The sequence below is a fragment of the Toxorhynchites rutilus genome, chromosome 3 (assembly GCF_029784135.1).
Source record: "Toxorhynchites rutilus septentrionalis strain SRP chromosome 3, ASM2978413v1, whole genome shotgun sequence".
NCBI classification, from domain to species: domain Eukaryota; kingdom Metazoa; phylum Arthropoda; class Insecta; order Diptera; family Culicidae; genus Toxorhynchites; species Toxorhynchites rutilus.
In genome coordinates, this window is record NC_073746.1 from 169569114 (window position 1) to 169586984 (window position 17871).

Consider the following 17871-nt stretch of genomic DNA (forward strand, 5'->3'; position numbering starts at 1 on the left):
CTCAACCTAATTCCAAGTTAATACAAACAATGGAAACCAAAAACAATTACCACACTTTTAACTTCCAAACCGGAAAGTTGGTCAGTTGTTTCTGCAGCCCAGCTCTCACCTTTCGCAGGTTTCGATTGACCGCCTCGCAGGGTATAATTAGTGGTTCAAGCGAACCAAGCGAGTACTTTCGCGAACACTACCCCACACTTTGATTTTTTTTAATTTTCATTTGTTTTTCGCAGCAAGAAAACACCCCAACACAAACACAATTTAGGTACTGTGGGTGGTTTAGACTTTCCATGCATTTTCATGCTGCTTGCTTGACCAGGTGCTACGATTCACTACGAGCGCCAATGTGGACATCGTCGAGTGTTCGAAAGCATTTAAAAAAAAATCTCTCAGTGATTCCTAATTTGATGATTTCAACAGTGACATTCGACCGAGAGGGGGAAGAAAAAATAATTACGATGGCGTTATCACCAAGTGGTGTACATAAAATGCTAATTTTTATTGCTGAGATAAAACCCAGGGAAACTTTTTTTCTCGCTTTCTATATCGGCAAACGGAACGAAATATCACGTTGAAAGTCATGCGTTTCACCACTGCGGGGACTACTTTATAGGCCTCCCAGGTGTAACCCAGGAAATAAAATTAAAATTCAAAAAAAACCCGGTCAGCCTGTTGTGTGGGTATGGTCATAAACAGGAACAGAATCCATGACACAGTAAATCAGAGCATGTTGACAGAAAAAAAAGTTCCACCGCCCCCCCCCCCCCTCCCAAATTCCGCAGTTTATCGCTCGGAGACGTGGAGTTTTCGTGAGGGTCTTTTGACAAAATATGCGCATCACCTGTCGCAATGAAAGCGGATCATTCACCCTCATGATACATTTGAAGAGGGCGCTAAATGGTTTAGCAAATCATTATTTTGGAACAAGGTGGCGTTAAAATTATTTGCTGAGTTTAGGAAAAAAATGTATACTATCCACCAAACTTCACTTGAAATGCAACGAATATGACCCCAAGTATTCCGTTGTCATAAAGAGCAGGGCACATGCTGCCCAACTGATCTAAAGATAGACAACCATCTCATGAAGGAGAGAAGGTGTTCCGAACAATGAACTTCGCGTGCATTCTTTCCGCGGCAGTTGTCTCTACATACATGGGTATTCTCATCTCCCATCCGGTCCACAAGAGGTTCCCTTCCGTTCTACCAACTCAACTTCCAGTCCAGACGGCTGATGTCAACATGTTATGAGGATGCGACGACAGGACACCCATTCCGTACCGTCTATTGTTTCACGTTTCATCATTTTCACCCACCATCGAAGGAGCGTCACAGAGATGCTTTGTTCCGACGACAGACCGCCGAATGCCATTTCCACCAGGATCTCCAAAACAAAACATTTTATTCGCAAGTTGGGAAAAAAGATGGAACTAGAGCGAAGCAGCAAAACAAAAGCTCGCAAAATGCTTTCAATCTGGTGCTGTGTTTAACGTATTATTCATATCTCAGTTTATCTCCTCGATTGCATCTTATCCGAACCGCGAAGAAGGATTAGTTGTTTGTCCCGATGAAGAGATAGTTTCCATAACTCTCAGCAATTAAACGGAAATAAAGGGTGTGTCACATCAAATTGCATTACGGAAAAAACGCTGTAGAAATTCGCCCAGTAGACCGATCCTTTTGAAAATTTTAGACAGTAAAATAAAAACTATTAAACAACTTTTGGCATTTTCTTTTTATTCATACTTCGAGCCCAAGCCCGTATGCTCGCACCTTCCTCTTCACCCCGTCCATAAGGTTCTGTACAACGTCAGGTTGTGGTTTTTTTTTTTGAACAGAAATCCTTTTTCTCTTGAAGTCCGCCTCCGATTTGACAACTTTTGGGTTCTTTCGGAGGGCCTGCTTCATAATCGCCCAATATTTCTCTATTGGGCGAAGTTCCGGCGCGTTGGGCGGGTTCATTTCCTTTGGCACGAAGGTGACCCCGTTGGCTTCGTACCACTCCAACACGTCCTTTGAATAGTGGCACGAAGCGAGATCCGGCCAGAAGATGGTCGGGCCCTCGTGCTGCTTCAATAGTGCTCTTTTTCGTTCGACGACATGTTTCCAAATTTACGGAAAATTGACAGTGAAGCATGGCCAACGTGATCTATACACTCTTATCTGATTATAAGCGAAAGCTGAAGATATAATTCCTAAAAATTAAATTTCTACAGCGTTTTTTTCCGTGATGCAATTTGATGTGACACACCCTTTATATAGTACTCAATTCGAAATAAATAACTGGAAACGATAATATTCCGTTCAGGAATTAAATGACGATTCTTTTCACTTCATTAATTTGATTCCTTCAATTAGCTACAAATCAATTTGATTCGCGTTGTCTGTGTAGTTTGAATAGACGAATCAAATTATTCGTTTTTCCTTTCGCTTTCGACTTGGTCTCTTTTTATTTCTGTAAACTCATTTTAAATTTCTTCACATTACGCTGTTTCCCCTTCTTGGTTACATTCCCCACAGTTGCTTTAGTCAAAATAATTCCTCCTCTCAGAAATGCAATTAAAAGTTAATCATACGGCAGGCGAGAATGTGCCTTGGCAGTTTTTTTTTTCTGTTCTGTCACACTTTTAAGGTGCAGAAGCTTTTGCTGCAATTGCAGCATCTCCGACAGCCAGATGATTTTCAGTTTTGCAATGTGAGGAAAAAGATGGAAAAGTTTTTTTTCCGACGAATGGAAGCATAAATTAAGGATGTACGAATTCAAGTCGGATGATAATTAAAACGAAAAGTTTCAATTATATCCATAGTCGTTCAAACTTTCACTAGAAATAAATTTAGTTCTCATGACTGAGCGGTTAGCCATTTGGACTTCCTTTTTAACCGAGACTTTTTTCGACAAGGCATGTTTCTCAGATTTGCAATATTACGCGTGTATCTTTGAGTTTGCTTCTAAGCATTTCCTGCCACAATGATCGCTCTCCATCCGCGTTTTTTTTTCTGCAACAATAATATGTTTTTAGATATGAATGGTATTTTGTACAACACTCTTTTTTTTGGAAGCTTGGCGATTAAACGAACTATATGTTAAATAGGAGTAACATAATTAAAACTGTTTCAAATAAACACCTTATTTTTAAAATTTCTTCTCCTGAAAATGTGATTAGAACTACAGTTGACTTCGAGTTTTATCTCACCAAATATGAAGCAAATCAAAAGCATGATTGTTAATTTTCAATATTGTTCATTATCAGAGTTTAGGAACTTTAAATTCAAATTAATTCAAAGCTGCTCCAAAGTCTGCAACCATCTTTTTCAGACAATTGACCCATTCCAGCGCGACGTGACAACGTTTTGACTCACTAAAACCAGTTTTTTTTTCTCGTTTTCATGTATAAATCACACGATTTCCAAATAGTAAACGATATTAAAGTAAAATAGAGAAAATTTCCTTCAATAATCTTCAATTGGAGAATATTTTAAAGTTCAATTCGCTTGTTACCAGCCCAATACTTTTGTGACTTGACAAAACCTGTTTTTTTGCGGCTTCCGAGTTTTGAACATTAATGTTGAATTTTCAGTTCCGTTTCAAAACATACAAATAAACTTTCTTCTATGACTTGTCAACAAAATATGAACGATGATTCCTGTATATTCAAGTTTTCAAAAGAAGAACAATGTTCGCAAGAACATTGCGAAAAATCGGCATTAATTTTGTGACGTGACAACGCGCTCTGTGCGAAAAAACAGTCTCCACGAAGCGTTGTCACGTCACACAATCAATAAGTTGTATCAAATAAGAATTTCACCGTATTGTAGCAAGCTATAAGCCATTTTTTTATTTTTTTATTACTCTGAATACACTTTCCTCTGAGATCTCCTCTTCCACTTCCAAAGATTCATCCTATAGGGAAATGTGGTCCTAACGCGACCGGTGATCCTGAACCTACCCCTCTTTGTATCTCAGGAAAGGTACTTCCTGCCAAATTTTCAGCAGCGTCAAATGCAAGGTGTCATAACGCTGACAATTTGATAACATGGTGACATTTTTCTGGCTCACTTCATTCTAGCGTTTTAGCGCCATTTTGCGTTTTCATTGCTTCAAAAACAGAGAAGAAATATTGTTCAATGTTCTTTTAGATTGGGAAACATTGCGAAACAAGGCAATTGTAATTGCTTATGGCATGTTCATCAAAATAAACTATATAACATGAATCTACCTGTTATTTGTAATACACGGTATTTCGTTAATTGGGAAAATTCGGGGTGGTCCTAAACCGACCTCCAATTTTTACATCGTGATTGTTTAACAAGTTCACTCTGGCGCTTGCCATCAATGGCTAACACAATCCTGGTTCATCGAGTGGCGCTCACTTCAATCGATTTTTCTATCAGCAATTTTTAATAATCTGTGTACCTGTGTGCATGTGCGCGTACCTGTGCAAGGGCGTTTATGTTTGCGTGTTGAAGATGACTTTGACTTTGACTTGGACTTTGACTCTGATCGTTAACCGTTGACGTTTGCGTATGCATTCGGATGTGTACTTTCTTTGTTTAAAGGGGGAAACAGAATGCCGCGTTGTGCGTTGCTTCCTATCAGCTGTTATTACTTGCGTTTTGTACTAAAACATTCGCCCGACGCAATCTGTTGATTTGCAGTCATAATATAGCATTCGCGTCTCCACTTTTCATGTAAACAAAAACAAAATAAAATTCGTATGATAATCTTGTTCTCGTTGTGTCCACGGATCAGTTGAATGTTTTTAAAAACAACACATTGACATTGACGGCATTGAGCTTCGTTTACTAGTTTAGGGGAGCGTGAAAGAATTCCTGATTTTCAGTCGAAATGAACACGTTTTCAAAATTAAAAATATGAATGAATTAGCTTCTCCATATCAAACTAGTATTCTATTTAAATGAAAAATATGTTTACTTGCAGGTGGTGAAAAAGTCCCTTACGAAAATGGTTTATGAAGACAACTCTATAATATGATGAAAAAATTCAACAACAATGTTGGAATTGTTTAGCCATAATGGTTGAATGAAAGTCAGAAACACGTGTTTCGAGTAATCAAATAACATGATGTGAAAATTTTCATTCAAACTTCAGAATTTAAAAATCGCCTTCGTGTCTTCTTATATGATAGAGATTACACTAACGAGTTTGGGACCCAAATTATAGCGCCCTAATTTGAAGTTGCCACCAGACGTCGACACCATGCCACTGTCATCGCGAATTCGGCGCAAGCAGTTTAGAACAAATGTTAGCGTTTAGTACAACGATGCTAATTACGCAACGCATTATTGTGTTCAACTAATGGAAACACAAATATTTAAAATGAAGTGTCAAAGCACAATTGTCGCAACGCGACGCATAGCGCGGCATTCTGGTCCCACCTTAACTACACACGCGTCGCTCTAAGTCTAAGTTCTTACAACTCAAATATTATCTCCCTCTCGCTTGAATTCTATCTGCTCACTATCCAACTTTATTCTTTCTTTTTTTTTTTCATTCTTCCTCGCATACTCATGGATATATGCCAACGCCACCATTCACGATCGTATTGTGGAATTTCATGTAATTTTCGGTCTTCTAGATCCGTTTTTAACGAAATGGAAGTCACCAACCTCGATTTTAAAATGACATCGGAATATGATATTCTACAGGGTTTTCCAACTTTAAATTCCGAAAGTAAATTGAAATAAAACACACTTTCGATGAAACTTTTATTTCAAATTAAAGTTTGGTTTATGCCATTATGGGTGAAATACAACATCATTCAAATGTCCACCTAGGGCTTCCTCGCACACCTTGATCCGAAACAAGTAATTTTCGATGACTTTTCGGCACATATGGGGCGGTATCTCGGTCATAACTTCACGAATGTTGTCTTTCAACTAACTGTTCAAGAATTTGCGGAAAGTTGGCATAGACACGGTCTTTCGCAAAACCCCACAAAAAAAAGTCTAGCGGGTTCAAATCGCATGATCTGGACGGCCAATCGGCATCACCAAAACGCGAAATTATGCGTCCCTCAAATTTCGTTCGCAATATGGCCATGTTCGGTCGTGTTGTGTGGCACGTGGCGCCGTCCTGCTGAAACCACATGTCACCCATATCCATATCTTCAATTTGTGGCAAAAACAATCGGTTAACATGCGGCCATAGCGCTCACCATTCACAGTTACCGTCTCGCCGTCCTCATTTTCAAAGAAATACGGAAGCCCGAAATGGAAAACCCTGTACTTCCGCTGGTAAGACACCTGCAACGAAATACCCAAATCGTATGGGATTTCCATAATTTTTTATTCAATACTATTACCAGCAAACCGGAAATCGAAACAAAAATCAATTCTATATTGTGGAACCTAGAAGAAAGTTCATTTGTATGTTTTGAAACGGTTTAAGGGCTTGTCGCCGCACGGATCATGCCTTTAGAGCGTGATTCATGGCGAGAACGATAGAGCGGATGCTTAGATCGCGCTCTATCCTAAATACACAGAATAGCTTGCGCAGTGGCTTTATCGTAACTAATGAGGTTTTTCCGAAGTGCGATTATTGCTAGCTGAAAACCTAAATATCATAAAACTCCTCCGGCCAGCGATAACCCGCCGGGAAGGAGAACAAAACAAAAATAAGCAAAACGACGTAATGTGTTTACGATCAGAGCCTATCTCCGATCGTAAATACCGAAGGACGGGAGAAATCCCAAAAAGAGAGCACTATGGGTGCTATAAACGGAGCCTATCTCCGAGCTAGGACAATAAGTAATAAAACGGAGAGGAAAAGATAACACGCCTGCGAGCGTGTTAATAATCATCCCTCGTTCGCCCGTCTGGCTTAGAATAAATAATTGTAATTTTCTCTCTCTTATGCTACGCCCTTCTGGGGTAGATAAGAAGGCAATGTCTGTATATAAGAGAAAACTTGAACAGAATAAACGCACTCTCAACTGGACACTCTCAACCATACCACGGACGTAGGAGCGTCGTGGCGAAGTACCGAACCCCTCTTTTTTGTCATAAACGTATCACAACCCTGGACATCGCCCGAGCATCCTGGACACCATCGGGAGCACCCTGGACATCATCGCCGGCAGATCCCAGCGCAACAAGCGCTGGTAAGTATTGAACACCCCTCCTCCAAAGATCCGAAATTCCAACCACCCTTCCTCTCCCTTTTCCTTCCCTTGGCTCCGCCCGGCCAAACTCCCAAGTGACGCGGTACTACCGGATCGCACCAGTAGGCGCATACTCGTTATGCGCTCTACGTGATCTGGCCTACCACATAGCGTCCAGTAAAGGGCTTTCCCTTCGTGTCATCAGCACGATCTCGAACTGCAGCCACATTTGGTGGCTCCAGAGAGGATCTTTCCTCCAGCGTAATCAGCACGATACCCTGCAGCCACATTTGGTGGCTCCAGAGAGGAGTCTTTTCCTAAAGACACTGTACGAACTCACAACACGCTCGGTTGAGTTGAGAATCCTGTTAAATTGATTTGCGCCCGTCGTTGAACGGAGAGGTTCGGTCTTGTAAAGACGAACAAGGTGAGGTTGTCTGTGGACATCACCATTTAGCCAAGAGGCAAATTGCGCATTTCAAGAAACAGAAATTAGGTCCTGAAAGACGGACAAATTAGGCCGTAGAAATCGGCATCTTGTTGAAACAAGTCCAGCTTTATAAGCAAACCGATCGCCAGTCAGGCATAGTTGGACGAAGGCAACCAGGCGCCTCGTCAACATCAACTGTAATCCGGTCACGAGGGCCGGAAGACGAATATTGTGCAACGTTTGAAATCAGCGTAGGCAACTAGGCGCCACGCTTGGTTTAAGACAAGGCGAAGGCAACCAGGCGCCTCGCCACTTGCGCATTATAACACAGTTTAAACATCGAGTGACGGCAACCAGGCTCCTCACTCAGGAATAATGATATCAAGCTTTACGAGATCATCACGCCCGTGCTGTGATGCATGTGGCAAGAAAATTGAACTAGACAATCTGGTCCAATGCAGACAGTGCAAAAGGAATTATCATCATTCCTGTGTAGGACATACACCCACTGAAGAGGAAACCTATTTAGTATGCTCGCTTTGTTCCCCTACCAAAACAAACGAAAGTGAGGGAAAGGCACAGGCACCTGCAGCGTCTCATCCCTCAACTAATTCGAGGGAACAAAAACAGATAGAGGAGCTGACGAATCTAGTTACACAACTAGCTGAGATGCATGTTAGCGAACGCAACAACATAACCACATTAAAAAAGGAAATAGTAACAATGCAGGCATCACTCAACGCTTTAGTCGTGGGCGCAACGACAATAGCAACACAGCGACAAACAGAATTACCATGCTCTCCGGCGCAAGCGCAGTCAACTGAACCCCTAATCAATATCTCCGGGCAACAACGTGACCGAGCAACGATTCAAACACCACTACCAATGAGATCCGGTCCATCAATTGGCTGGGAGCAGAGTGCAATGATGCCAGCTCCACAGCATGGAGATTTTACGATTCTAATGAAGAGGCAAGCTTTGACTCCCTTGCCAAAATTCAGCGGGTCGCCCAAAGATTGGGCTAAATTCAAAAGGATCTACGAAGTCAGCACGAGAGAATGTGCGTTTTCCAATCATGAAAATCTCTCCAGACTTGAAGCTGCCCTTGAAGGACGCGCAGCTAGAAGCGTGCAGCAACTATTTATAAACTCGGAAAATGTTCCGAGTATAATAGAGAGACTAGAGGAAAATTTCGGAAACCCTAAATTCATATATGAGGAACTACTGCACGATCTACAGAAGCTTAAAAGAGAAAGTAGATCAATAATAATCGAAATGTCAGATGCTTTAGAAAATATGGTGGCAAACATGACGATCATAAATCAAAGAGGTTACCTACTAGATGCGAGGTTAATAGAAGACCTAGTTAAGAGACTACCTTATAACCTGCAAATAGAATGGACACGCCATAGAACGACGACTGGTGATGCCCCATCTTTAGAAGAAATGAGTAACTGGCTGAAACCTCACGCCAAAATAATGAGGAATATGGCTTCTCCTCTACCTTCTACAGTTAGAAGCCAGATACATGTCCATCAAGAGATGCCACGCATGAAATGTCCGGTTTGCTCGAATAACCATAAAATCTTCGATTGCACGGAATTTAAGAACTCCAACATCCAAAAAAGATGTCGATTGGCAGTACAATGTAAAATATGTTTCGGATGTCTAGGCACCGGACATATGGTTAAAGATTGCAGACGATCTAGGAGGTGCGGCTTGAGTGGATGTAACAAGCACCACCACAGAATGTTACACTCGAATCCAGACATGGAACCAACACCTCGTAATACGTCCGCTACAGTTCCGCTTGAAGCCAACTGCAATATTCACAAGTCCTCAGCAAACGAGATATACTACCAGGTGATTCCAGTAACACTTCAACACGGAAGGCATTCAGTCGATACATATGCCTTCCTAGACACAGGGTCTTCCCTGACATTGCTAGATGAGGAAATGGCAAACTCCTTGGACCTATACGGCAGAGAAGAACCACTACAATTAAAATGGACACAGGACGTGTCTCGAAACGAGCTGAACAGTAGAAAAGTACAAGTTCGCATTCAGGGGTCGTCCAGAAGGTCGTACCGACTTGACGGTGTAAGAACCATTAAAAACTTACAACTTCCGACTCAGACAATGAACTACAAAGCAATGGCTACAAAATATCCGCATTTGGAAAACCTTCCGATCGAAAGCTACGAGCTTGCAAGGCCAACAATTCTCATAGGGCTGAATCAAAGCCATTTGCTTACCGCCATGGAAACAAGAAGGGGAAGTGACAATGACCCAATAGCAGTCCGAAGTAAGCTTGGATGGTTTATTTTCGGTAATGTCAGATCAATTTATCAAAACGATCATGAACTATTGCAACACAATAAAGAACTACGAGATATGATGGCTGCGCACTTCTCAATCGATGAATTTAGCATCAGACAACCAATAAGAGTCAACGACAACCCCTTGCCCTTAGAACCGGTCAACAAGTATACCACCGCGAGTTCTAACAACGTAATGCTGATAACCTCGACCGAAGATAAATCAAAAAAATCAACGCGAAAAAAAAGACGTAGAAATAAGACTACAACAAAAGGCATTTCTAAATCTTGGTTCAACATCTCACGTATATTGAAAATAATGATGTTGTTCGTAATGTCGTTCACGTTGATCAACGCTATATCCATAAAACCCGTTGACAAAGACGGTCTAATGTTCGACCACGAAGGAACGTGCTTATTACATAGAGGCATATGGCAAACAAATATACAAACCAACGTAGTGCCCGATGAAGACATTGAAGTAATTAACTCGATACGGAATAATGTGACAGTAGCGATGAAAGACATGGAGTTTGTCATCGAAGACTCTCTCCTAGAGCAAATTGCAACATCTGTTGAACGTTTATGCGATGATGCGATTGATGAGATCAAGCAGACAACGAGAACTAAACGAAGCAAAGGGTTCTTCGGTTTTTTGGCGGACTTAATATTTGGTAGCGACGATATGGAAAACGAGCTACAGGCAATGAGGGTTCATGAAGACGAAAAAATTCACCAAATATCGGAGTCAATGGTAAAAATGAATACCAAGGCGTCCAAAATGGGAGAACAGCTTAACGAGAGATACTATAAATTGTACAAAGACATGACTCAATTAAAACAATTATATTCTGCGGATAAGGTTCAAAGGTTACGAACAACGATGTTAGAAACCACGATATTGGCACGAGAAGTTATCGATGGAACATTGAATAGATATAGGAAAGTTCGAACGTTTCCTTTGTCCGTCGACGAACTAGCCCAAACCAGAAAAAACATTTCACAAGCGTTGCCAACTGGTTACATTGTCCTGGATCACCCATCAGCCGTAAAATACAACACGCGTGTAGTCAACGGCTCCCTCATAATTACCATGACGAGTGTTGTCATCAACAAAGTTGAGTTCGAGGTATTTAAGATAATACCGATCCCACGGGCTGAGAATGGCTCAATTATTGTAACAGAACATGATCGCATCGCGGTAGGCCACAACCAAGACTTCTTCTACCCATCGATCGAACTAACAAAACTGAATGATACGCATTTAATTACGGTTCAACCAGAACTGAGTAAGGAAGTGGATTGCGTAGCGGCTGTCATACTGCATATCGCAAGTACCCGCAAATGTGCAACAAAACTGTTAACCACGCCTTACGCTATGATGGAGACACTGTCCACTCCTAATACCGTTTTATACTATGCATCCGATACAAAGGCAATAGTTATACATTGCGACAACGTGGTAATGTCACCACCTTATGAGGCAGCAGTAGTAACTCTCCAGCCAGATTGCCGTATACAATCCAACAACAAAACGATACATGCAAGTTTAAATGGCATGAACAAGAAGATTGCAACATACTTCAAATCTAAATACCAGGTGGCCGATCACCTATTGGACGAATTCAATGACACCGTAAAAGATGTGGTGGAGCCGAAGCCCGATAATCCCTACGATAACAACGCTATGATAACCGTGTACAACAGTTTGGATCCCTTCCATCCGAAATCGAAGTATCTTTGGAGGAACGCCGCCCTTTTCGTAAGCATACTAATGATTATAATCGGGATCATTTATCTACGTTGCTGCAGACGAAGATGCTGCACCAGATCCAGAGCCACAGCAGGACCCGATGTCCATATCCGAATGGACAACCTATTGAACCGGCAACAATTAGAAGACACAGCGCTTTAAAACCAAGCATTGGAGGGACGTTCAATGAAGCAAGGCGGCATGCCGAAGAATTGAAGAGAAAAAGTGATTTAAAACTCTGTTAGACCATAAGTACACAAAATGTAAAATAGAAGAAAATAATTGAATATGAAATAATTGTAGTCAAAATGAGGAATCTGACAATGAATAAGAAATATAAGCAACAAAGGGTTGCATAAACTGACGAGAAGATATGTCGTCTAATGTAATAGTAAAAAAAAAAATATAATTTGTTCAGTGAAAGAAGCAATTAGGCGCCGTTGTATGGCTATTAAAGTACATAAAGTTGAAGACTCTTCTATGGATAGAAGAAGTATTGAATTTGAAAATTGAATACTCCTGCGAGAGTAAAATGAAGTGTAACACAAAGCTAAAATGAATAGGATTTGCATTGTAAATGAATCTGAAGGCAAAGTGGCTAATAAATTGTAACGAAGCAAAGAATGAATTTATAACACACCATGTATGAAGAATAAACGGAAGTCATCCGCTCATAGCAAACGAATTGCATTGTATAACTTCAGGTTAGGAAATTGAATGTAAGAAAAACATAATATTGAAAAGAGAATATAAGATGAAACAATTGCGAATTATACAGTAATAAAAGATACAGCATCAGAAGCATAGAAGAAAAAATTATTAGAAACAGATGCGGCGTAGCTCAATTGGTAAATCTGCCTTACGCGATTTACGAGGGCCGGTATGTCGCCGCACGGATCATGCCTTTAGAGCGTGATTCATGGCGAGAACGATAGAGCGGATGCTTAGATCGCGCTCTATCCTAAATACACAGAATAGCTTGCGCAGTGGCTTTATCGTAACTAATGAGGTTTTTCCGAAGTGCGATTATTGCTAGCTGAAAACCTAAATATCATAAAACTCCTCCGGCCAGCGATAACCCGCCGGGAAGGAGAACAAAACAAAAATAAGCAAAACGACGTAATGTGTTTACGATCAGAGCCTATCTCCGATCGTAAATACCGAAGGACGGGAGAAATCCCAAAAAGAGAGCACTATGGGTGCTATAAACGGAGCCTATCTCCGAGCTAGGACAATAAGTAATAAAACGGAGAGGAAAAGATAACACGCCTGCGAGCGTGTTAATAATCATCCCTCGTTCGCCCGTCTGGCTTAGAATAAATAATTGTAATTTTCTCTCTCTTATGCTACGCCCTTCTGGGGTAGATAAGAAGGCAATGTCTGTATATAAGAGAAAACTTGAACAGAATAAACGCACTCTCAACTGGACACTCTCAACCATACCACGGACGTAGGAGCGTCGTGGCGAAGTACCGAACCCCTCTTTTTTGTCATAAACGTATCACAACCCTGGACATCGCCCGAGCATCCTGGACACCATCGGGAGCACCCTGGACATCATCGCCGGCAGATCCCAGCGCAACAAGCGCTGGTAAGTATTGAACACCCCTCCTCCAAAGATCCGAAATTCCAACCACCCTTCCTCTCCCTTTTCCTTCCCTTGGCTCCGCCCGGCCAAACTCCCAAGTGACGCGGTACTACCGGATCGCACCAGTAGGCGCATACTCGTTATGCGCTCTACGTGATCTGGCCTACCACATAGCGTCCAGTAAAGGGCTTTCCCTTCGTGTCATCAGCACGATCTCGAACTGCAGCCACATTTGGTGGCTCCAGAGAGGATCTTTCCTCCAGCGTAATCAGCACGATACCCTGCAGCCACAGGGCTGTTCAAACATTAATGTTCAACAGTCCGAACCAATATCAGGTGTTGTTTCGTCACAAAAGTATTTGACAGACAATAAGTCAATCTACCTATAAAATATTCTCCAACTGATGATTCTTGTAGTAAATTTTATCAATTTCACTAAAACATCGTTTAATTTTGTGTGTTTCATACATAAAAACGCAAAAAAAAATGTTTGTATTGAGTCAAAATATTACCACGTCATGGATCGTATACTTTGCGTGACGTGACAACGACTTCTTGAGACAGTTGATACTCTTCTATTTGTGGACCGATCTTAACCAAATTTTGTGGGTTGTTGGCTCTCATTGCTTGCTCAGAGAAACCCAAGTATAAAAAGATTTGAATTTAGGTTCAGCTAATAAACTAAAAAAATACTCTATTTTTGTGACGTTACAACGCTTCAAAACACCTGTTTTTCAAATGCTTGTTTCTCATGAATTACAAAATGAAATCTAGATCTACTCGCGGCTCTTCAAACAAGTATTTAATTATTCATTCAATGGTATATAGACATTGAATTTTGGTTAGGCAAGTGCAGAGATATCTCAGGAAACATAAAAATACTGAAAACCTAAAACATTTTAAATATAATTATGTAGTTTTTTAAACTGGCCTCTCTCAGAAGTTGGCGCAAATCAAATTCGTTTCAAGGAATTTATGATATAACCAGGGCTTATTCAAATTACGTTTTAATTTTTTTCCTAAAACTAAATTTGAAATTTGATTCATTGGTGCATAACCTCTTGGAATGGGTCAATTTACTGTTTACGTTTCCAAGGCAGTCCAAGGAAGCAACAAAACCCAAATATTTTTTCATAGAAAGTGAATCGAATATATCGAAAATCACGGATAAAGCGATAAAGGACTAAAAATCCACTCCTGGATAATCGGGGTTCTACTGTACTTTCAAAAGTATTAGGTGTCACGAATAATTATCTTCAAAGTACACACTGAGTACTAATGCTCTAAGTCGATGTGGGTATAGGTATTGGGTTCAATTCCTAATCGATCCAGGATCTTCCCGTTCTGGAAAGACGTGCCATGGAATATTAAGCGATCAGTTAATGCCTCGACTTGTTCTTTTAACACGTTCGTCGGCCTGTCACTAAGATATGTGTGACACTTTTCTCGTTCAAATTGAATAGGATTTTGAAAAGACACTCCATGAAATAGGCACTTAAATATAAATATGCAGTATATAGAATGATAATAAAATCAAAACCAGAACCAGATATAATGTTAATACTATACTTTTTATTAATTTATAATTCAGATGATTTGTATTACTGTTTCTTACCAAACCCATGTTTCGTTTAAAAATGTATCCGCAAGATAGACCCCACCAGAAGCTCAGCCGGATCGCGCTGGGCGTCTAACGTGTTAATTAAGAATATTTGGCTATGGTAAAATCAGTTTATTTTTTCATTCAACTTTCCTACTAGTTCAGCTTGATATCATGAAAGAAATTTTTCTTCCATGTAATAATCCACAACATAACTCCTCTAGCTCAAACCTGTTTAGGAGAAGTTTTAGGAAAATATTAGGCTGTCAAAAAAGTCCTGCGGTATTTTTTTTTGAATTTTCATTTGTTCATAAAATTAGTTACAATCATCTGTTTTAAGTCAAATATGCGCCGTTTTTTCGATGACTTGTTCCCAACGAGATGCCAACTTCATAATACCCCTGTTATAGAAACTCGCTTCCTTATTGGCAAAAAACTCGGATAGCCAATTTTCACAGGCCTCTTTTGTGGCTAACTTCTGACTACCTAGCTCGTTCGCCATGGACAAAAACAGGTGGTAGTCACTTGGTGCAAGGTCCGGACTATACGGCGGATGCAAAAGAACCTCCCATCCGAGCTCCCGGAGCTTCTGGCGCGTCACCAAAGAAGTGTGTGGCCTGGCGTTGTCCTGATGGAAGACAATGCGGCCTCTGTTTATCAAAGATGACCTCTTCTTCATGAGTGCTACCTTCAAGCGGTCCAGTTGTTGGCAGTACAGGTCCGAATTGAGCGTTTGGCCATAGGGAAGCAGCTCATAATAGATTATTCCTTGACAATCCCACCAAACACACAGCAGAACCTTCCTGGCCGTTAATGAGGGCTTGGCCACCGTCTGTGCCGCTTCAGCGGGCTTCGACCACGACCGTTTGCACTTCACGTTGTCGTAAGTGACCCACTTTTCATCCGCAGTCACCATCCGCTTCAGAAACGGGTCCATTTTGTTGCGATTCAGCAGCGATTCACATGCGTCGATACGGTCAAAGATGTTTTTTTGCGTCAACGTGTGTGCCACCCATACATCGAGCTTCTTTGTGAATCCAAGCTTCTTCAAATGGTTTTTTTGATTGCATTGGTTTTTTTTATTGTTTACGTGGCTTTAGATTGGAGGACGCTATATTTTTTTTTATTTTTTCCTGAAAGCTGAGGTTTTTTTACATAACAAATTCAAAAATTAGAGAAGTGATTTTTGTCTTTTTTCAGTTATGTTTTTTCAAAGCTAACCGACTACACGAAAAATGTTTTTTCCCCTTTCAAAAAAAAAACTTTTTCAAAAATCGATAACTTCTTAACTACTGGACCGTTTCAGTTAATTGACATATCAAATTGAAGCCAATGAGCTGGTACTTTTTGTAAGAATATTGCGAAAAAAATGGTCGCATATATCTAGTCTAGCCGCATAGGAATGTTGAATGAAGATTGAAAACAAATTAATTTTGAAAAATCATAGCTCAAAAACTAAAAAAAAATCACATCTCTGATGTTTGGATATGTTAGTTCAAAAATCTTCAGCGTTCAAGAAATAATATGATAAACGCTTTCTATATTTAACCATGTTAACTATAGAAAACAAACATAATTAATAATAACGAAAACAAAATCCATTTTTTTCGCTGACCAAATAGTTCAGGAATAAAAACGGAACACATAAACTAAAAAATAAACAGAAAGCAGATTTTGAACCAATCTTGAACGAATCAAATCGACCAAACAATGCATCATTATTGGATGTATCTGTTTTGTTCTCTATAATGAATTATATTCGTTCATATTAAAACTATGGAGAGACTTTGCGAAAGATTTTTACGAATTATTCGTTCTATCTATGTATACCATTAATTTTATTAATTATTATCAGGAGTGGACTTTAATTAATGATCTAGCCGTAAAAATTATTTTGACGTAGGATTACGTCTTTCATTCCTATACTGAGGTGTAAGTTCAATGTTTCGAAAAGAGGAGCGTTGCGCCGAAACAACACCATTCTGAGCGTAAATGCCTCCTAATCAACTGAACGAAATAATACGATAACCATTTCATTCGAAAAATAAAATGTTTACGCGTTATATGCTTGTTACTAATTGATCCAAAAACTTCTTCTTCTTCGTTTAAATTCATGAAAACTGAAAGAATTTCCTTTTTTCCCATACATTTGTTCTGCCGATTTGTGTGCTAACCCTACCCGTATTTCTAATGCTTATAACTCGAACGTTTTTTAACAGATCAGAAAGATGTTTGCATCAATTGATAGGAAATATTTCTACACGTCTGTCACAATTAATAAAATGTTATTTTTAATGAGAAGAAAAATTGAATAACTGTAAAATGTCAAGCGTTATCTAAACGCCCTAACTGCCAAGTTTTGATTGGCCCGATCTACGGTTTCCCCGAAACAGACTTCAAAATCGATGTACCTGTGGAAATCCGCTTTGCAATTAAACATGCAAGTCGGAGGTATCTTTGTTCCCACCGAGCTGTCTTTCCCTAACACGGACTTCAAAATCAATGTGCCTGGGGGAATCCGCTTTGTCAAAACATGCAAGACGGGGATATCTTTTTCCACTGAGCTGTGTTTCCCTAACACGGACTTAAAAATTAATGTGCCTGGGGGAATCCACTTTGCAAATACATGCAAGTTGGGGATATTTTTTGGTGTTGAGTACTTTTGTACTCGCTTGTCGTTGTGCAGACCGGAATATGTTTCCCTAAAACGTACTTTTAAACTAAGAAGCCTGGGAAAATTGTCATATCAGATACTAGAGGCGAATGAACTTTCGCGGTTCGAGAAAGAAATAAGAGAGAGAATAAATTGCGTAGTATAACAGGACATTTTTCTTATGAAAGAAAATAGGAGCCCAATCTATTTATTTATTTATTTATTTACACCGTCTTCGACTAGTCGTACAGACTGTAATTTGCTTATACCTATGATAGACATTTTATCCTATTTCTAAAAGCGTTCTTAGTCAAGTTTAAATCACAAATAAGATTGAATTGGCGGAGGCAAGAATCGAACGGATTGTTGTAGCCGTAGTTTGTTCTGTGGTATGGTACTGCAAAGAAAGGC

At 40.1% G+C, this 17871-nt stretch overlaps 1 protein-coding gene and 2 pseudogenes across 1 annotated transcript in view; all 3 read left to right on the forward strand.

Moving 5' to 3' along the window:
• The window catches only part of LOC129780076 (A disintegrin and metalloproteinase with thrombospondin motifs 7), a 457286-nt gene that overhangs the window by 335401 nt on the left and 104014 nt on the right, over window positions 1-17871 (forward strand). The window lies entirely within an intron of this gene.
• Window positions 6503-6631, forward strand: LOC129780796 (U4 spliceosomal RNA; annotated as a pseudogene).
• LOC129780798 (U4 spliceosomal RNA) lies at window positions 12595-12723 on the forward strand (annotated as a pseudogene).